Source organism: Amphiura filiformis, chromosome 8 (assembly GCF_039555335.1).
Source record: "Amphiura filiformis chromosome 8, Afil_fr2py, whole genome shotgun sequence".
NCBI classification, from domain to species: Eukaryota; Metazoa; Echinodermata; class Ophiuroidea; order Amphilepidida; family Amphiuridae; genus Amphiura; species Amphiura filiformis.
The window spans coordinates 41986656-42009748 of record NC_092635.1 but is presented as its reverse complement, the minus strand read 5'-3'; the positions used below and the strand labels follow the sequence as shown (position 1 = coordinate 42009748).

Sequence of the window (23093 nt, the reverse complement as noted above, 5' to 3'; positions counted from 1 at the left end):
ATTTGTTTCTCAGGACCTTGTTTGGTGAAAAATGTTTCTTAGTGTGTTTTGTTTAACTGGTCAACTCTTTTACAATCTCTGTAAAACCTCTTAGTTTATGCTGATGAATGGCAGTAAAGGTACAACGGTTGTGATTACAAGTGTAATTTTTAATTTCCTGGTATTATCCCCCATTCCAGAAAAATACAGGGATATCAAGTTCTTCCAAAGGAAACATAACTCAATGTTTCTTAGTGTGTTTGTTTAACTGGGTGACTCTTTTACAATGGCTGTAAAACTTCTTGTTCATGGTGAAGGTACATCAGTTGTGATTACAAGTATAATTTTTAATTTCCTGGTATTACCTATGATAAGATGTCGGTATGTTTTACATACCGCAAAATGTGTGGTTTGGATTTGACACTGCTTTGTGAATAATGTGTGCGGGTTGTGTGTTTCTCATCCAACCAGAAATGACTCAAAACAGGCTGATATGTGACCTGAAAATGTTGCACTTAATTTACCTGCCAAATAATATATCCCCCTTCCTCTTCTTGTGGGGATGAGATGGGTCGGGATCACTCAATGCTGTCATAAGTTGTCATCAGAGCAGACACTTACTGAATTATCTACCATGAACTGCACTACTTCTACATGTTGATATTGGGATCTAGATTATCACTGACTTGTTGTAAGAATTATAGACCCTGACAGTGGCAGTGGAATTATTAAAATTTAGGGGAGGGGTTTGGGGATGAGCATATTTGTGCATGAAAATTTCAATTTCAGACTATTTGGAGGGGTGTGTGCATATATGTACACAAAAAAATTTCGATTTCAGTTGTCATCAGTGTCCCTAGCAGTCAGAAAATTTTCACGGGAAAATTTTCTGGACACATGACACCCATGGGTGCAGACATATTAGCATTACGGAGCACAGCGGGTAGTCTACCAATGTGTTTGAATAGGAAGAATTCCTCCTTTAATGCAAAATAAGTTACTTGTCGCAAGTTAATAATATTATGGTAGGAGTTTCCGTAGATGAATATTTTTGAAAATTACGTTTTGATGATATTGTGAAGAAATTAAGATTGCATGATATTATAAATTTGCAAGACACAAATTTCTATCGAAAATGCAGCCAAGAATACTATTCCAATTCAAAATTACTAAGACTTGAATAGCGAGGTCACCGCCAGGGGTCAGAGATCAGGCTCGAGGTCACACTTACATTGATACCCATTGGTCATGTGTCCAGACAATTTTCCCGTGAAAATATACCCATTAATGCTGACTGTAAGTTGTCATCAGAGCAGACACTTACTGAATTATCTACCATGAACTGCACCACTACTACATGTTGATATTGGGATCCAGATTATCACTGACTTTTTGTAAGAATTATAGACCCTGACAGTGGCAGTGGAATTATTAAAATTTAGGGGGGTCAGGGGATGAGCATATTTGTGCATGAAAAATTTCAATTTCAGACTATTTGGAGGGAGATGTGCATATTTGTACACGAAAAATTTAAATTTCAGACTGTTTTAGCCACAAAATAAGGTGTTTTCTGCTATTTGATGGGCCAATGCGCATGAAACGTGGAAAATTTTGCAATTGTACCCTATTTGGGCCCAAAACATGATATTTTTGTGCTAAAAAGTAAGATGCACAAGGCAATTATTGTTTTTCTATGGTGTTGACCCATAATTTTTGTGTCAAAAGGGGGCCCTGAAATTTTGAGATCTGAAAGGGGGGGACCCAAAAATTTTTCGCGATGAATTGTGTTTTGCATCAGGCTCCCCTTAACAAGTGCTTGTGACCGGTCCCTAATTGATAACAAAATAGCTGAAATATTGCTGAATGGCTTATATTTTGTCACATGGTTTTGGACCAGAATGACATTTTCAAATTGTTGTAACCATGTCAAATTAAAATCATCCAGAAAAATGTTTTGAGACTTTTTAACCACTTAATTGATCATGCCGGAGAAAGCCAGGCAGTGGCAGGAACATCAAGGTTGTTCGAATTTGCCCATATTTGGTGTAGTAGGGGTGTTTGATGAAACATTCTCACTGAAACTTTTTCAGGATTCTGACCCCCCTTGTTAAGGGTTTATAGCCCTTATTTGTTTTGGTACAATCTACACCCTTAAAAATGGATGAATTTTTCCTGAATTTAAGCCAATTTTGTATTTTCATTTTTTCACAAGTGGTTGAAGTTATTTAAGTAAATTAAGTATTTGTAAGAAATATCTACCCCGGGCATTACAGGGAACAATTGACATTCAACCAACCCCTATCATTTGGCTCTAGGGGGTGTCTGAACATACCCCCCTCAAAATGTCTTGAAAAATTGAATTTTTAGTTGATGAATTCAAATGCAAATATAAAAAATATACATCAAAATTTTGAATTTTTGTTGGTGTCATTAGAGTGACCCAACATGTGGCTGTGAGAAACAAATTAGAATATCTTGGGGCGGTGTTGCTTTTTTAGAAAATACAGTGTTTCTATGTGGTATTTTTAGCAATATTACAAACTGAAAATATTGTAATATTAATGAAATATGTGATTATTTCAACTACATACTTTATTTAGAGCTGGTTATTATGTTGTGTAAGGTTTTAAACTTTAATATCATGGATAACAAAAGCAAAATGTTACTAAAATTTAAGTGTTTCTAGGTTTTATTTGATCTAAAATGAGAAAAACCTAAAATACTTGGTCAAACACTCAGGAATTTTAAAGAACAGTTTGATTGAACAAACCGTTTATGAACAGATTCAAACAAAAGTAAGAAATAAACAATTATTTGGTAAGCAACACCTCCTTAGGATTTAAATCATGATCATACAACATTACTTAGCATCAACATAATAAATATGAGTTATTATAGACCTAGCAATTCATTTTTTTATTAGTGCATATAATCATGATGACACTTTGCATGTTACCGTTCTTTTCGACGCCTAATTGTACTACATGTAGCTGAGGACAGGCAAGTGTCAAAATGATATTCTAGCTTACACATAAGAAGTTGTATGAAACTGAAAGTGCAATGTTGCTTTGAGGAATCGCTACATTAAGATCCATGTATTGTTGTTTTCACGCTGCTTTTGGAAATGTTGATAACGATCGGAGCCTTCTCAAATTGTCACAACGTAGACCATGCCTTATTTGCTTTGTTTTTAACGATTGTAATATACAATATAATTGTAATACAAAAATTATTACCTCATTATACCTCATACATTCTAGTGAACATTATAGTTAGCAAATAATAATTCAAGCAACCCCTATCATTTGGCCTCCCTCAGAACTTCTTTAAAATTTTTATTAAATGAATTCACAAGCATTCTATATATAGAATATACATCCAAATTTTGTTTTGTTTTGATCTTCCTCCAAATGAACCAACCTTAGGCTGTAGGCCTTGTCTGTGGGAAACAAATCAGATTATCTTTGGATGGTGTTGCTTGGTTTAAAGGGGCATTTCGTGATCCACAGCCTCATCCCCCACTTTTCTCAAAAAAAAAGTTGAGATTTTTATATCACTGGAATACTCTGGCTACATAATGTTTATGTACAAAATATTTCTTGCAGATTAATTCATTTAGCAAAGATATCAAGCGAATTTGAATTTCGTTCTGGTGCACCAGAACGAAATTACAACGTATTGTCTATGGAGCAGTGTAATACACATAATCATGCATAACTCATAAACGCAAAATCGGAATCAACTGAAATTTTGGGAATATGCTTTTTTCGTGGCTATGTACTGAGAAATGTCATAAAAAGAGGATGCTAGGATCACGAAATACTCCTTTAATAGAAAATTCAGTGTTTCTATAATATTTTAGCAAGATCACAAAACTGAAAATCTCCGTTAAGGAAGCACATGTCTTTTAATGTATTTCTTCATTATAAAGTTGACTAAAGTTACCAAGCTGATAATAAATGGAAAATTAAACATTACTAAACCTTTAAAATGTAGATGTTTTTATATCTCATTTGATTAAACAGTCATAAAGCTGAAAGATATCGTATGTCTTTCATGCATTATGCCATATTGCACGTATACTAAAATCGAATGAACATGATGTATGCCAGTTATCTTATGCAAGAATAGTATCATAAGAATAAATATTCTTATGTAGATCTTGAGGTTCATTTGCTTCAGCAACAAGTGTCAATATTATTTTCGAGTTGACTTGACATCTAAAGATCTTGTTTGGAGCTGAAAGTGCAAAGTTACATTCCTCTAAGCCATCTACAAATTGTCACAACGTAGATTGGCTGTGCACTTATTTGCTTTGTTTACAAATATCACAATCAGCCTATAAATAATATAATGTAAGAAAACAAAATGTTACCTCATACTGGTGTTTGAAATACAATTATCGTGGCATTGTTGAAAATGTCTATTAATAAGTTACAAAGTAACCACAAATGAAAAAAAAAAACAAAGCAGGATACTTGCAATATTAATTTAGGGTATCTCAAATGGAAATCTGTTACTTTTTGTTGGACATTGCAAAAAAGACAAGATTCTTGGATTTTACTCTCAATCGTCCATTGATATTTTGATCCTGATAATCATGATAATATAGAACAACTCATCCCAACTTACCCAATATTTTATTGAAAAGTATACAATTTTATACCTCAAATATTTCAAGCACAATCTAAGTATTCCAGCCAGAATAGATACTTTGATTAAATCATATACATCAAACATGTTTTACTTCTCAAGTATTTATGATGTCTTGCAGTTATATTATTTCCAGTTCAAAGATGCATGCAGAAGCATTCAAAGGTCATTTTATGACTGTGCAAGTTATCTAGGTTATTTTATTCGCAGGAACAAATAACATAACATGTCTGATATCATGATGTTCCAAGAAGTTTGCTTTTAAATAAACAAAATATGGATTGGTACCAATCGTTTTAATAGAACCTGTATATATCGCATGTAAATGTAGGCCTATGAATTACATTCCAGACAGATGTCCAAAAAATACATTTCTAAAATTTGACCTCTGCATGACCTTTGACCTGACCCGTGCAAAATGTTCTTCTGGTCATGAGGTTTGTTGTCACTGAGTTTGAGCCCCATACCCCTTACAGATGTCCAGAAAAAGAAATGATAAGAAAATGCATTTGTAACATTTGACCTCTGCATGACCTCTGCCCTGACCCCTGTAAAATGGTCATGAGATTTGTTGTCACCGAGTTTGAGGCCCATACCCCTTACGGATGTTGAGATAATACAATTATAAGATTTTACCCCCTTAATGACCTTTGACCTCAATTCTTTGTTCAACTTTCAGACATTAGCTAAAGCCGATGCAGGTATTCACATGACGTCATTGTGTTATGTAATTTGTGGAAGAAGAAGCATTTTGAGTGAAAATCACATTTTGGCCATAATGACCTTTGGATGACCTTTGGCCCCGAGTTGGTCATGTAACATTTGTGCCCCACCCATTGGTCCTTGTGACCAAATATGGTTACATTGGCCTATAGCATATGACTACGATGGCTCATTACATGTTTGACAGAAGAAAGAAAGAAGAACTGTCCAAAAACAGTACAATCGTTTTGCGATTGTAATTGAATAAAATCCTGGTTTGATTTAGTGAATACTTCAGTATTTATAAGGCAGTTGCAGTTCAAGCAGTATAGCATGAAATTGAAGATCATAAACGACCATATCTGCCCCCGCTACTAGCTAGGCCTACTAGAACTACATCCTATGGCTAAAATTCTTGGGCACTTGCAGTATAGTGTTTCTAGAATAATTATTTGTGAATGTAAACTGTGATCCAATTTATTAGAAATGATTAACTTACTCCTTTATAAACTGTTGTGATTTATGTTAGTTATCAGCTATTATCACAGTAGCCAACTAATATCATAGTTTCTTACTCACAACATTGAGGGCTTTTAGGCATACTTTTTATTAATATATAAAAACAATATAATGATATAATTAAAAATGCATACACAATAGGCCTACATAATGGACCTACATTTATATTGCAATTTTGTTCATCATGGTTTATCACAAGGTAGTCTTGTATTCAGTATTTCTGTTATTGTATTTTACTAAGAGAGCTAATTATGAATTGTTTTGTATTTAGAAACACTTCTGCAGACTTGACATGATTCTGTTTAGAAAAATCTAAAACAATGTCACCATATGAAAATATTTTAAGCATTTTAAGACTAAAAATAGAATTGTCACATTCAGTTTCCTCCAATTTTTAGACTTACAATATCATTTTCAAGAAATTTATTAGGCGAAAATACTGTCTAGAAACACCAATTTTATGCAAATTTGTTACACCGCCCGCATCTACCATTTATTGTTTGGAGTAGACCAATATAGCCTCAAAATGTTGACATTATAAAAAATCAATATTTAAGATGTATATTTTCATAAAAGGGCTTTAAAAATTACCCTTTTTTTACATTTTTAAAAATGCTAAAGAGGGGTAACATTGATGACCCCCTCCTGAAAACCCAAGACCCCAATCATTGCAATTTTAAGTTCTATATTACAAATAAACTATGCTCTTGACAAATATTTCAAAACAAAATCCAATCGAAAAGTTGCTGATAGAAAAAAACCTTCATAAACTTTGCCATTTTTCAACTGTTTTCACAGCAATTTACCTGTGTCAAAAGCCCCAAATTAGGGGGTACCCATATCTCCCTACCCAGGGGGGTCAGGTGGGTCTAGTCTGGCATGTGAAAATATGTCATCCAGTACATCAATCTTACAAAGTATGAACCGATTTGGCCAACCTTCATGTTCCCAGATTTTGTCATATTGCCTGGATCTCTCTGGCATGGACAATTAAAGCAATAAATAATGTGCAATGTGCATTAAAATATAGATTAATTATTTAAGCATTTCAGGCTTAAGTCTTTCACAGGGTTTATAAGCATATCACTTAGGTGTTATAACCGTGCAATAAGTAAAATAATTAAGGGCGTGGCTGTGGTTGCCAACATATTTAAAGGGATAACCTATAGCTTATGGGTATTAGATTCACAAGACTAGACCTTTTTTGTAGACTTCACACTAAATATTGGCCATATTTGGGGCTAATATTAATGCTTGAGATAGCGTAAGTTCTTTAACAGTTTTATTCTTGAACTAAATGCCAACTGTTGTATATTTTCAGAAAATTATCCTTGAAGATGGGTTCAATTTGAAAGTAGGTTACACATTTATGTGATACAAAGCCTGATTTGAAATGTCACCACGGAAACATCTTCCTTCATCTTGTTGCATACCGGTATCACATCTGCCTCTTGAACATCCTCTTAAAGTGGCAATTTTCACGTACAGTTATTTTCGCGATTTTTAGTGAGAGACACATTTTTCGCGAATGTTATTTTCGCAATTACCCAGTCCTCACCTATACTTGTAATACATTATTGCATATATTCGCGAGGTGTTATTTTCGCATTTGGAGCTCTAATTGCAAAATTCGCGAAAATAAAACCCTCGCGAAAATTACCACATGTAGAGTATCAAATTTATTGTCGCAAAGTTGAGGATGAATCTAAGTCAATGTTATATTTATCTAGGCAAATATTTAGCACCCAGCAAATTATTTCCTTCCCAGTTTCTGTGCTTCATTCACAAGTATGAGTCAGTTTTTATAAATTTGATGAATATAGAAAATATTTATGAATTGGACACAGATATTAGTAAGAGTGTGTGAAGAGGAAATGTGATTGGCACTAACTCGGTGCAGAATTGAGATGACGAATCTTGACGATTTGCCCCTATCTATTCTAGGCGATATCTAATAAGATATTGTACAATATGGTAGATTTTTTTTTAATTGTTTTAAAATATGATACAATTATGTGTGATATTTTGCATTCCACAGTCTGGCATAATATTATAATGGTTTATGGATTTATGGATCAAAAATAGAAATTGACACCGGGAGGGGGGCGGGGGTTATCATGTAGCACCACACACCAGAGTCCTTTACTAACTGAGCTATCTGGACAATAGAACATTATTGAGTACTACCATAGAATTTACAATCATTATATGCCTCTAAATGAAGGTGTGTTTTTTTGACACAAAGAGGTGAAAGGCAGAAACCCTCCACGAAACATTATGGAGTTTGAGCAACTATATTTCTTATACAGACGGCTGTTCAAACATGTATTATTGTAAGACCAATCAATTGTAATGTCTTTGTGGAGGGTGTCACTCTGCCTTTTGCATCTTTTTTGTCAAAAAAACCCTTATTTTATAGTCATATTCTTGTAGACGGAATTCTGCGGTATATAACAGACAACAACATTTCCTTACGTGTGCTTGTAACTATCAGCTTTTAATCACTGATGAGTGTAACACTAATCACACTATTCTTAGCTTTAGCTTTAGACGCCACAACCTGTTTGTTCCTGGGATTGACCAGCGATACTGCTTTAATGCTTGTAATTAATGACCTATCAACTAATTAATTATGTTATTACAAATAACAATTTAGTCCATTAATTGATTTCATAAAATAGTAATCAAGATTGACCAATCATGGATGTTGGATGGTCAATTGGGCTATTCCATTTAAAATTCACACTACCCCTGTGGAAGATTTATCTAAAGTCTTCCACAGAGGGAGTATGGGTTTTGAATATGATAAACAATTGGTTAACTTCCATTTGAAATACTAACTCCAGTTGTGGAAGATATAGGCAAAGCCATAATACAGAGGGAGTATGGATTTCAAAATGATTAACCCTGACCAATTACATTTGAAAATCATACTCCCTTTGTGTTAAATATTTCCAAAATCTTCCACAGGGGTAGTGTGTATTTAAATGGAATAGCCCATTGCAGAGATCAAACTAATTTGATTGTAAACATAATATTTCACCAGGTTTGCCATCGCAGTAATAAAGGAGACAAGCAGAAAAAGTGATCCTGCCCGGGAATCAAATAATTTGATTTTATTGCCTTACTGTATATATATGGGAACAGTATATTATCACATAATGTGGTAGTCTTGCATCTACCATTAAATTGCATATCTTAGACTAGAAATCTTTGGTTTCATACATATAATCCAAACTCTTAATATGTGATGCGATCAAACAAAATGAGTCTGATGTCGATCAAAATCAAATTTCAGTTTTCAATCTCATTATATGAGCCATTCTCAGAGCTTTATTTTGCTGAAAACCCCATTATAATTAGACTTATGGTTCCAGAGATATAACCATTTTAGTGTTGCTCAGAACAATAAAATGCAAAGGAAGCTGAATACTATTATTGATTATATCAATATTCCCGACATCCGACTCATTTTGCTTGATCGCATCACATATGAGCTTCAACATGACACGATACCAGAAATTCCAGGAAATTGATATCAAATCTTTAACCAACATAACTCGACTTACATCCAAGAAAATGTCCATGTGTTCACCGCAAACCTGGACTATTAACTAAAGCCATCTGATTTTGACTGTTACTGTATGTACATGTCTCCCTTTTTATCTCATGAGAACTGATTCAACTGAATCAGATTTGTAGTCATAGAGAGCCAAGATGATGTAAGGGTCACTTACTTGCAGAGCATTACATTATTTAGGTGCAAATAATTATGTACTGACTAAAATGGCTGAAAATTAGATAATACATTCATTCATTCATTCATCTTTATTTCATTCCAATATAAAATATAACAGCACAACAATTAAACACATACATTGATAGTTAGGGGAAAAAGTTCACTTTGGTGACCACTCTCTGGCTAGTAAGGTTTGACGATTGATTAAACTTCTATGGACCATTTAGAAAAAAATAGCCACCATGTCCCTCGCGAAAATCCCGGCATTTTTTAGCTAGAGGCCAAAATCCAAAATGGCCGCCACCATTTTGAAAATTTAAGTTTTGAACCAGAGCAGCTATAATCATGCACAAAGACACTTTTTCGGATATGTCGAGTACAAGGATTCCGATTCTGACATTAGTTTGACATTACGGCATCATTTTCACCCAGAAATCCAAGATGGTGGAAAAAAGAAAAATTTAGTTTTGAACAAGAGGACCTTAAATCGTGTACAAAGACACTTTTTTGGATAAGTCGACCACAAGGATTTCAAATTTGACATTACTTTGACATTACGAACTCATATTTCCCCAGAAATCCAAGATGGTGGCCGACGGCGCCATCTTGAAAAAAATAAGTTTTGAACCAGATTATCTAAACTTCGTGTTCAAAGACACTTTTTCGATGAAGTCGACCCCAAGAAATCCGAATCTGACATTAATTTGGCGTTACAAAATAATTTTTGCCCAGAAATCCAAGATGGCCCCATTTGGTAGAGCGTAAATGTGATTTTTGAATGAGAGCAGAAGCATAAGTGTGTCATTTCCGCCTTATCTGGGGTTCATGTCCCTTATATGGGGTTTAAACTGCCTTATCTTGGGTTTACATCCCTTATCTAGGGATAAGGCGCCTTACCTGTGGTTTAGACGGCCTTATCCTGGGTTTACGTTCCTTACCTGTGGCTAATATGCCTTAACCTTAGCATATCGCAGTCTAAACCCAGATAAGGCATATAAACCCCAGATAATGCGCCGTAACCCCAGATAAAGCAGTCTAAACCCCAAATAAGGTGCCTTAACCCTAAATAAGGAACATAAACCCCAGAAAAGGCATCTAAACCCCACATAAGGTGCCTTAACTCTAGATAAGGGTTGTTAACCCCAGATAAGAGGTCGTAAACCTCAGATAAGGCATCTAAACCCAAGACAAGGCGCCTTACCCCCAGATAAGAGACGTAAACTCAGATATGGCAGTCTAAACCCCAGATAAGGCGCCGTCTGGGGTTTACTTCTCTTATATTAGATTTATGTTCCTTATTTATGGTTAAGGCGCCTTATTTGGGGTTGGGACTGGTTTATCTGAGGTGTACGTCCCTTATCTGGGGTTACGGCGCCTTATCGGGGGTTTAACTGTCATATCTGAGAGCGCCGTGGAGGGAAGGCGCCTTATCTTGGGTTTAGATGTCTTATCTGAGGTTTACGACCCTTATCTGGGGTTAACGACCCGTATCTAGAGTTTAGGCACCTTATGTGGGGTTTAGATGCCTTATCTTAGGTTTATGTTCCTCATTTAGGGTTAAAGCGCCTTATTTGGGGTTTGGACTGCTTTATCGGCGGTCTATGTCCCTTATCTGGGGTTACGGCGCATTATCTGGGGTTTAGATGCCTTATCTGGATTTAGACTGCGATATGCTAAGGTTAAGGCATCTTAGCCACAGGTAAGGAACGTAAACCCAGGATAAGGCCGTCTAAACCATAGGTAAGGCGCCTTATCCCTAGATAAGGGATGTAAACCCAAGATAAGGCAGTTTAAACCCCATATAAGGGACATGAACCCCAGATAAGGCGGAAATGACACACTTATGCTTCTGCTCTCATTCAAAAATCACATTACGCTCTACCAAATCGGGGCCATCTTGGATTTCTGGGCAAAAATTATTTTGTAACGTCAAATTAATGTCAGGTTCGGATTTCTTGGGGTCGACTTACCGGAAAAAGTGTCTTTGTACACGAGTTTAGGTAATCTGGTTCAAAACTTATTTTTTTAAAGATGGCGCCGGCGCCCACCATCTTGGATTTCTGGGGAAATATGAGTTCGTAATGTCAAAGTAATGTCAAATTTGAAATCCTTGTGGTCGACTTATCCAAAAAAGTGTCTTTGTACACGATTTAAGGTCCTCTTGTTCAAAACTAAATTTTTCAAGATGGTGCCGGCCACCATCTTGGATTTCTGGGTGAAAATGATGCCGTAATGTCAAACTAATGTCAGAATCGAATCCTTGTACTCGACATATCCGAAAAAGTGTCTTTGTGCATGATTATAGCTGCTCTGGTTCAAAACTTAAATTTTCAAAATGGTGGCGGCGGCCATTTTGGATTTTGGCCTCTAGCGAAAAATGCCGGGATTTTCGCGAGGGACATGGTGGCTATTTTTTTTCTAAATGGTCCATAGAAGTCGAATCAATCGTCAAACCTTACTAGCCAGAGAGTGGTCACCAAAGTGAACTTTTTCCCCTAACTATGAATGAGGAGGTTCTCGGAAGGCCGGATGGCCTGTATAAGAACCCCCTGTCCTAACCTTAAAAAGTTTCATACATAAAACTGATATCTGTGTCTGTTCGGAACCATAATGCTTAAAGAGGAAGCCCCAACCCCCCTTCGAGCAGTTCTACTGGGTGAACAAAACTTGCCTGGTTATCAAATTCATCAGTAACAAGGTCATTTCTGCATTTGACAGGTGCTAACTGATGCAATAACATTAAAACATCAATTAGCACCTGTCAAATTCAGAGAATACCTTGTCAGTGATTAGTTTGATAACCAGGCAGATTCGGTTCACCCCAGAAGAACTGCTCTGACGGGGCTTCCACTTTCCTAACCGAACCAAACATCATACAGACCTCAATGCACAAAGCAGCCGCAAATACAAGATTCACACATTATCTGATTGCTATCAAGCGGACACACATATAGGAGCGGAAAACTCATATGGTTGGCCAAGTTACACCCGTGTGACATACTATCCCCAGTGACGTGTCTGGCACCTGAGGGGTCTGTTGTTCAAAACTGCACTTGAGAAAAAAAGTTTTCTCTTCTTGCTTTTTTTTTTAAGCCAGCCCATTCGGGCTGGTACCTGTTTCAGGTTTGGGGTCAGTTTACTCAAGAGATTATATTTTAGTGGTATTGGAATGATTTTTTTTTTTTTACTTTTTGTGGTTTAATTTTTTTTTAAATATTTTAATTCGATTTGTTAGGAAAAGTAAGTATGTTTTGCCGTTTCAACGAACGAAAACGAGTGAGTATTACCAAAGTTATGTTTGAACTAATTAATTATGACTTTAAAAGTTTAAAGGCCTAAATGTAACAATAATAGTTAATATATATAGCATCATATGGTCAGCAGAAGAAAATCTGACATCACCTATGATGTCATATCAGTGTCCTTGACCGGGGTCCTTACTCCTTGACCACTGAACAGCGTGATCTCATGTTGATAACAGATCTATATGTAAGGGCCCCATCAAACCCAAAGTTGGCTGAAAATAGGCCACCCCCATAAATTTTGGTATAGTCCACTAGATGGGTTAAAAAGCTGGTCATGCATTACGTCAGTGCATGATAACTCCACTTAGAAGAATCTTGTCTCATTCATCTTCCCAGGTATGTACACAAATTTTGATGTTTTATATATTTAATGTTTAACTTGCATGAATTGATGAGATAGATATAATAGTGTCATAGTTCAAGTTTCAGTATATTTGGATTATTGATGAAGTTTGAAGCAAAGTAAAATAAGAATAACTTTGACTAAATTGAAGATATCGTTGAGCATATCATCATGATCATTTTGGCTGATTACGAAATGATCATATGTTGCTCTCATTAATTCATGCATACTTGTTGATTAATTAGTATTTGTTTTTATGATTCCAATTATATTTGTAAGCTTTGAGATAATTGGAATAATGATTGTAGGCCATGATTGAAATGCGAGTGTAGAAAGTGCCTACTATAAGTTGTTTTGTAAAAATAGTATTTTCCGATGCTCCATGATTAAATAGAGATATAAAGGAAAATATGTAACCAAGTAGTTCTAGTTTAGGCACCCAATATTAGGTGTATTAATAAGCAATAGGTTTAAGATGATAGTGCACACCCTTTCATATTTTTGATATTTGGGCTCCAAAGGAACAACCCTATTCTTAGAATACACCCAAACAGATTTTGTTGACTTAAGCTGATTCCAGTGAAAGTTCTATAGAGAGATTTAAGAGAATCTTTAGAAATTGTGGTAACCTTAGCAAAACATTGGCCAAGTCATCTGAATAGATAAGATAAAGTTGAAAAGAAGGATTTGCATTTCTCTCTCCCATGGAAGTCTATGTAGAGAGTAATTTTGGTACAAGTTAATATGAGAAGGAAATGCCTATGTGTAAATACATGTACATATGAATATTACTCTAACATACAATTCAAATAGATCTTTTAGGTATTTTATATTTGGTTTAAACAAGTTCAACTCATTTGATTTATCAAATGTGATGAAAGTTGATTTCGAATATATTTGGAAAGAAAGTTATTTGTTTATTAATTCATTTCAACATGCTCAAATCTAACCCTGGCTCTATTGTATAAGTTAAGTTCTGTTTTGGTGAGATGCATGAAATTAGCAAATTGTGACCATCTATATACAGTGATCAATTCGATGTTTGGTTATGGTATTTTGCCAATTCAAGACAGTAAACAAAGGAACATTGTTTCAAAAGGTTATTTAAATATGCAAATTATTATTCAATCATGGATCAATTAAATAACTTTGGACTATTAAGAGATTATTGTATTAAGGCTTGATTGTACAGATACTTTACAAACTTTGTTATTCTGATTCGTTTAATAAGTAACAGTTGTAAATAATAGGATAAAGTATAATGGTAAACATGATCAATAATGAAATGTTATTATTGTTTATTGACATGCAAGCGTGACAATGGGTTTTACACGAATCGCAGTCAGATGCACCACTATTATAGTAGATTTGTCACTCTTTTATTGTTGGTAAACATTAATAAATAGTTAACGTTTTCTTATGATATTTTATTAATTAACATAGTAGTCAGTAAAAACAATAGATTGGATGAATGTTAATTAACATGAAATAGTAATTAAAATAACAGTGCATGATAACTCCACTTAGAAGAATCTTGTCTCATTCATCTTCCCAGGTGCGACCTCCTCTGCCATAAGGGTGTAACAAATTTGGCGATCCTGCCAGGACCTTCAACATGGCTGACGTACAGCAAGAAGAACCGCCTGCAGAAGAACTCCCGGTGGAGGAGGTACCCAACCCAGGACATGCCGGAGATGATGGTGAGCAAAATGCACCCAATGCCGGAGAAGACGAGGAAGTTCATCTCAACCTCCCCGATGGTGACAACCCTCCGAGCGACCATGATGTAAGCAGCGATGGTGAGTCAGACGGTGGACAAGGTGCATCAAATGATGCGTTGATAGCTGCCCTTTCCAAAGCGCATCAAGAGCAGATAAAAGCTCTGACCAACCAAATGGAAATAATGAAAGTATCTTTTCATGAACAGATAAAGAAGCTAACGAAAGAAGAAGACCACCAAGATCAGAGTGTGCTCACTAAACTAGTCACACTTAATAAGAAGGACTTTCACTTAACAGGAAGGATTGGCGACGAAAAGCATAAAGATCATCTTAGTTATTCCAGTCTTGTGCACCAGATTCAAGCGGGAAAAGATAAGGGGTATAAAGATAATGAGATAGTCACAGGCATCATCAAGGCCATATCTCCAAGCAGCTCGCTGCGTAGCTATCTTGAAGGGCGAAAGAACCTCACCTTGTCAGATGTGATAGGAGTCCTTCAGTCACATTATGGAGAACTTGATGCATCAGATCTCTTTCAAGAATTATCGTCTGCTGTGCAACAGCCAAAGGAAGGAGCTCAGTCATTTTTACTGCGACTGATGGACTTGCGCCAGCGAGTCATTTTAGCATCAAGCCAGAGAAACAGCAGACGGTATGACGAAGACCTGGTAAGAGACACCTTCAACCATGCTGTGGTTACCGGTCTAAGTGATGAACATGTAAGAAGTGAGTTGGGTCCACTGCTATTGAAGGACATCTCAGATGAAGTGCTCATGAGTAGATTGGCCAGAATAATCAAGGTGGCTAAAGAAAGAGAGAAAAAACATACCAGGAAAGTCAAGATTTCCCATGTGAGTCTTGACACCCCGGTAGAAGGTACAACGAAGGACATAGCATCGTCGAAGAGTCCCAAGATGAATAAATTCGACGACTTTAGAGAAGAAGTAAAGGAGATGTTGAAGGTGGGTCTTAACAGCATAGAGGAGAGAATAACCTCTCAGGATCCACCAAGTCGACGAGATGTGAGAAGGGATGATAGAAGACGTGATACAAGAGTTTATAGAGAAGATGAGAGAAGAGATGGACGGAGGTTTAGGGACACTAGAAAGCGTCCCAGGGGATGTGAGTCTTGTAGAGGTGAAGGGCGTGGCGACGATTGCCGACACTGTTTCCGATGTGGAAGTGAGGAGCATTACGCTAGAGGGTGTAGGAGTAATAGGTACCAGGAAAACCGGATCGGGTCATCCAGGGGGATCGATGCCTGACCTCTCAACTTAGAAGATCCCCTACTACTAACCATGCTAACATCAACCAGATGACACACCTTAACCCAGCACAGCATAAACGGTTGATTCGTCTTGTTGGCAGGAAGTGTATGATCCACTGTAAATTAAATGACATGGACGTGGAAGCTCTTTGGGACACCGGAGCTCAGGTTTCTCTGATCTCCACACAGTGGTGGAACGAACATTTTCATGGGAAACCAATCCGAAATTTGTCCGAACTTCTGGATGGAGACCTAGAGCTGCATGCTGCCAATGGGACGGAATTGCCATTTGATGGATGGGCTGAAGTAGAAGTCAAGCTATCCTTGGATGGAAAGACCATGCATAACATCGGTGTACCATTTCTGGTGACGTCTATTCCCATCACAGAGCCTATCATCGGATTCAATGTCATATCAGAACTAGCAACAAATAAAGAGACACAAACAAAGGATGACACCCTCATGAAGGCCTTCCCACAACTGACAGCTGGTAAGATCTCCCTCCTCCTAGCTCTACTTCAGGACACTAGAGAGTATTTAAGCTCAGTAACGCTCGGAAGATCCAATGTGAAGATTCCGAAGGGAAAAGGTGTCTGGATAAATTGCAGAGCCCGAACAGGTTGCCGAGAAAAGAGTATTGCTGTTTTTGAGCCTGATATGAGTTCCGACTGGGCAGAAGAGCTGGAAGCTGCCGAGACAGTGGTCGAGATATTACCAGGACCATCTTGTCGGGTGAAGATACATGTTCAAAATACCAGTAATCATGACATTGTTCTGAAGGGCCGTACAGCCATCGGTACGTTGGAAATGGTGAGAAATGTTATTAACATACCAGACTCCAGCATAAACAGAAATAGTGATCTTGGAGAACAGCAGCGGAAAGATCAGAAGAAGCAGGCATCCGAGACTCCAGTACAAGTCTCCAATGTCCAGGTGGACGAGTGTCCAGACTCATCCAATCGATGGGACCCACCAGTTGATCTGAGTCAGCTCTCTTCAGAACAACAAAACATTGCTCAGAAGATGTTGCGTGAAGAAAGCAGAGCTTTCGCTAGGGACGACAAAGACATGGGTGATGCATCTGATCTCAAAATGAAGATCCACCTAAAAGATCACCAGCCTGTTAGACGCACATATGTCTCCATACCACCAGCCCTGTACCGAGAAGTGAAGATATACATTGAAGATTTGATTAACAGAGGCTGGGTAAGAAAGTCAACCTCCTCATACTCATCACCAATCGTCTGTGTCAGGAAGAAAGACGGGACTCTGCGCCTGTGCTGTGACTTCCGGCAGCTTAACCAGAAGACTATCCCGGACAGACAACCCATTCCTAAAGTACAAGACGTCTGGAACAGCTTGGGTGGGTACTCCTGGTTTACCACCCGTGATCAGGGAAAAGCTTATCACCAAGGGTACATGGACGAAGACAGTCGACCACTGACAGCATTCGTCACACCATGGGGACTCTATGAATGGATCCGGATCCCCTTCGGTTTGATGAATGCCCCAGCCGTCTTCCAAAGATACATGAACACCTGCTTAGAAGGATTGGTTGGTGAGACCTGCGTACCCTATCTTGATGACGTTCTGGTATACAGCCAATCTTTTACCGAACACATCGAGCATGTCAGAACTGTCCTCCGTCGCCTTCAACAACATGGTATCAAATTAAAGCCATCAAAATGTTTCTTCTTCAAGAAAGAAGTCCGCTACCTCGGAAGGATCGTATCAGCAGAAGGCCATAGAGTAGATTCAGCTGATACTGCGGCACTGATGGATCTGAAATCTAAAACGCCAACTACAGTAGGAGAAGTCAGAAAGCTACTTGGACTTCTAGGGTACTACCGGAAGTATATTCCCAATTTCTCGAGAGAAGCCAAAGCACTCTACGACCTTCTCAAGACTCCACCAGATGTCCACCATGGCAAGTCAAAGAACAAACGGACTGTAGCCAAGGGAAAAGGCGGACAGGTATCATCAAGACAACCTGTAGAATGGACTGCTGAACATCAGCATGTGCTTGAAGGACTTTTAGATCGTCTTGCAAACCCACCTATCATGGCATACCCTAACTTCGAACTGCCATACGCCTTGCATACAGATGCATCGCGAAGAGGGACTGGGAGCAGTGCTATATCAGAGACATGATGGTAAAATGAGAGTCATCGGGCACGCATCTAGAGCACTGACAGCGGCAGAAAAGAATTACCACCTCCATTCTGGTAAACTGGAATTTCTAGCCATGAAATGGGCAATCACTGACCATTTTCGAGATTATCTGTCATATGCACCATTTACGGTGTATACTGACAATAATCCTTTAACTTACGTTTTGACATCCGCCAAGTTGAATGCTACCGGACATCGATGGGTTGCCGAATTAGCCAATTTTGACTTTACCATAAAATATCGTCCAGGAAAAGCTAATGTGGATGCAGATTCCTTTTCACGCATGCCAATGGACATAGAAACTTACATGAAGACCTGTGTGTCACATATACATCCAGATGACCTAAAGGCTGCAGTCAACGGGATCCTTGCAAATCAGATGGGACAAACATCCTGGACATATGCAATGGGTGTACCGCAACTTGACGCTAGTGAAGAACATGTTGGCTGTACAAATGCCAACATGGTCTCAGCATCCAGTATCTCCTTACCAACCTTTGACACCGTACAGCTGAAGAATGATCAAGAAGGTGACCCTGACATAGGAAGGCTTCTTCAATATAAACAGAAGGGCCGACTTCCCACATCACAAGAAAGAGCTGGCGAGACGAAGAAGACAACGTCCATGATGCATGAGTGGAGAAATTTACATATAGATCAAGATGGCATTTTAAAGAGGAAAACCAAGACCATGAACCAGCTTGTTCTACCGCAAAAGCATCAGGAGACGGTCTACCTGGAACTTCACAACAAAATGGGACATTTAGGTGTTGACAGAGTCGCCCAACTGGCAAGACAACGTTTTACTGGCCACACATGGCAGCCGATATTGAAAATTATATTAGCAAACGGTGTCCATGCCTCAAACAGAAGAAACCATCCAAGCCCGTAAGAGCACCTATGAAGCCCATATGCACCACCGAACCATTCGAATTACTCAGTATCGATTTCCTACACCTTGAACGCAGCAAAGGGGGTTTCGAGTACATCTTGGTTGTGATGGATCACTTCACTAAATATGCCGAGGCCTACCCAACTAAGAACAAGAGTGCAAAAACAGCAGCTAACCTGATCTTCAACAACTTTGTTCTCAAGTATGGCTTTCCAAGGAAGTTACATCATGATCAGGGTCGTGAGTTTGAAAACCATCTCTTCTTTCAGCTGCAACAACTCTCTGGCGTAGGAAGATCTCAGTACTTCACCATACCATCCACAAGGTAACGGGATCGTGGAACGTTTCAATCGTATTTTGCTATCCCTGCTACTACATACATTGGCGGAGAATGAAAAATTAGACTGGAAGGCCCATCTTCCCAAGCTAACTCATGCATACAATTGCACTCGCCATGAGACTACCGGATTCTCGCCATTTTATCTAATGTACGGGCGACATCCACGACTTCCCATTGATCTAACCTTTGGCGTGAACTCAGAAGCTACTACAGATGAAACAAATCATCGAGAGTATGTCAATAACTGGAAGACCCATATGAAAGAAGCATATGATATTGTGGAACGGTCAAACCAGAAAGCATCGAATCGAGGAAAGAAGCATTACGACCTTAAAGCGCATGCAACAGAACTATCGGTAGGAGATAGGGTGTTGATACGGAATTTACAAAAGCATGAAGGGCCAGGAAAACTGAAATCATACTGGCGGGAGGAGATCTACATAGTGAATGAGAAACGGAAAGACTTACCAGTCTATGAAGTCATACCAGAGGATGGTACTGGCTCCAAAAAAGTTCTCCATCGAAATCTCCTCCTACCATGTGACTGCCTTCCCCGGATCACACCAGACCCGGTACCAAAAAAGGCATCACTACCAGCACGGAAGACACAGAAGAATGTACAGTCTCCAGCTGCTGAATGGAGTAGTGACAGCGACCAGGAATCAGACGAAGAAGCTTCTCCAGCCCGGCACACTCGTTCTAGAGTGCGTTTAAATATTCTGGATGTAACCACGACCGATTTCAGAGCACCAAGGGCTGATGAAGTAGTAATTCAAATGGAAGATCACCTTGGTGGCTCTCATCAGTCCGTAAGAAGGCCAGCAACTCTTGAGTTCATCAATGAATTGGTGTACTAGCTATACTGACATCAATAGCAGTACACCTTGAAGGACGAAAGACTGGTGACTGACTGAAAGGAGAAAGCACACATGACAACTGATGGATTGACAATTGTATTGCAGAGTGTAGCAGGCGACAGAGGCGCATGAATCCTCCTGGGCTGCAATATGTCCGTTGGGAAGGAAATGTCCCATAAATTACAATTGTCATATCCATTCAGCATCTGAGAGCTGATCATATTGGTGGTTTGATAACCACAATACCAGGCTGTCCCACACCACAGATGATCTTCGCATCATACGAGGCTACTAGGAGGAGACGTCCAACTAGTGCACCGAAGTAATGTGGCAGTCCTGGGTGATGAACCAGTCTCTGACAGCGTGATGGACCAATCCGTAATAGAGCAGTCCCAGACCAGTCTTAACAGAGATTGTGACCTTCTGACGACAACAATATCCTTTTTGATGAATTGCAGACTGGGAAGGTGAGGACACCATTCTTTTAAGTGGGGGAGGGTGTAAGGGCCCCATCAAACCCAAAGTTGGCTGAAAATAGGCCACCCCCATAAATTTTGGTATAGTCCACTAGATGGGTTAAAAAGCTGGTCATGCATTACGTCAGTGCATGATAACTCCACTTAGAAGAATCTTGTCTCATTCATCTTCCCAGGTATGTACACAAATTTTGATGTTTTATATATTTAATGTTTAACTTGCATGAATTGATGAGATAGATATAATAGTGTCATAGTTCAAGTTTCAGTATATTTGGATTATTGATGAAGTTTGAAGCAAAGTAAAATAAGAATAACTTTGACTAAATTGAAGATATCGTTGAGCATATCATCATGATCATTTTGGCTGATTACGAAATGATCATATGTTGCTCTCATTAATTCATGCATACTTGTTGATTAATTAGTATTTGTTTTTATGATTCCAATTATATTTGTAAGCTTTGAGATAATTGGAATAATGATTGTAGGCCATGATTGAAATGCGAGTGTAGAAAGTGCCTACTATAAGTTGTTTTGTAAAAATAGTATTTTCCGATGCTCCATGATTAAATAGAGATATAAAGGAAAATATGTAACCAAGTAGTTCTAGTTTAGGCACCCAATATTAGGTGTATTAATAAGCAATAGGTTTAAGATGATAGTGCACACCCTTTCATATTTTTTTTTTTTTTGCTACAAAGGAACAACCCTATTCTTAGAATACACCCAAACAGATTTTGTTGACTTAAGCTGATTCCAGTGAAAGTTCTATAGAGAGATTTAAGAGAATCTTTAGAAATTGTGGTAACCTTAGCAAAACATTGGCCAAGTCATCTGAATAGATAAGATAAAGTTGAAAAGAAGGATTTGCATTTCTCTCCCATGGAAGTCTATGTAGAGAGTAATTTTGGTACAAGTTAATATGAGAAGGAAATGCCTATGTGTAAATACATGTACATATGAATATTACTCTAACATACAATTCAAATAGATCTTTTAGGTATTTTATATTTGGTTTAAATAAGTTCAACTCATTTGATTTATCAAATGTGATGAAAGTTGATTTCGAATATATTTGGAAAGAAAGTTATTTGTTTATTAATTCATTTCAACATGCTCAAATCTAACCCTGGCTCTATTGTATAAGTTAAGTTCTGTTTTGGTGAGATGCATGAAATTAGCAAATTGTGACCATCTATATACAGTGATCAATTCGATGTTTGGTTATGGTATTTTGCCAATTCAAGACAGTAAACAAAGGAACATTGTTTCAAAAGGTTATTTAAATATGCAAATTATTATTCAATCATGGATCAATTAAATAACTTTGGACTATTAAGAGATTATTGTATTAAGGCTTGATTGTACAGATACTTTACAAACTTTGTTATTCTGATTCGCTTAATAAGTAACAGTTGTAAATAATAGGATAAAGTATAATGGTAAACATGATCAATAATGAAATGTTATTATTGTTTATTGACATGCAAGCGTGACAATGGGTTTTACACTAATCGCAGTCAGATGCACCACTATTATAGTAGATTTGTCACTCTTTTATTGTTGGTAAATATTAATAAATAGTTAACGTCTTCTTATGATATTTTATTAATTAACATAGTAGTCAGTAAAAACAATAGATTGGATGAATGTTAATTAACATGAAATAGTAATTAAAATAACAGTGCATGATAACTCCACTTAGAAGAATCTTGTCTCATTCATCTTCCCAGGTGCGACCTCCTCTGCCATAAGGGTGTAACATATAGAATCAAAATCTTCATCATATCCCGGATCATATCACAGATTCTCAACAATCTGTGATCATATGGACCATATTGATGTGAAAGTAGTTATCTATCATATCCTGTGTCGCTTTATGGATAAAAATGACGCTGGATGGTATTGATGAGCTGGGTGCTATCATAAACATCAGTTTTGTCTTTTGAAGGGGAAAAAGACGAGGCAGAATAACGTTCTTAGGGCCTAGCTATAATATGGGCATAATTTATGCATATAGTATTGAACAATGTACCCCATTTGACATGCACTTATAGATAAATAAATTGTCTTACTTTATTAATTTAATAACTTCTTTATTATAAATAAAATGACACATAACTAT

The 23093-nt window shown here is 37.5% G+C and overlaps 1 protein-coding gene across 1 annotated transcript in view; it reads left to right on the top strand.

Moving 5' to 3' along the window:
- The window catches only part of LOC140159061 (homologous-pairing protein 2 homolog), a 104535-nt gene that overhangs the window by 37701 nt on the left and 43741 nt on the right, over positions 1-23093 (top strand). The window lies entirely within an intron of this gene.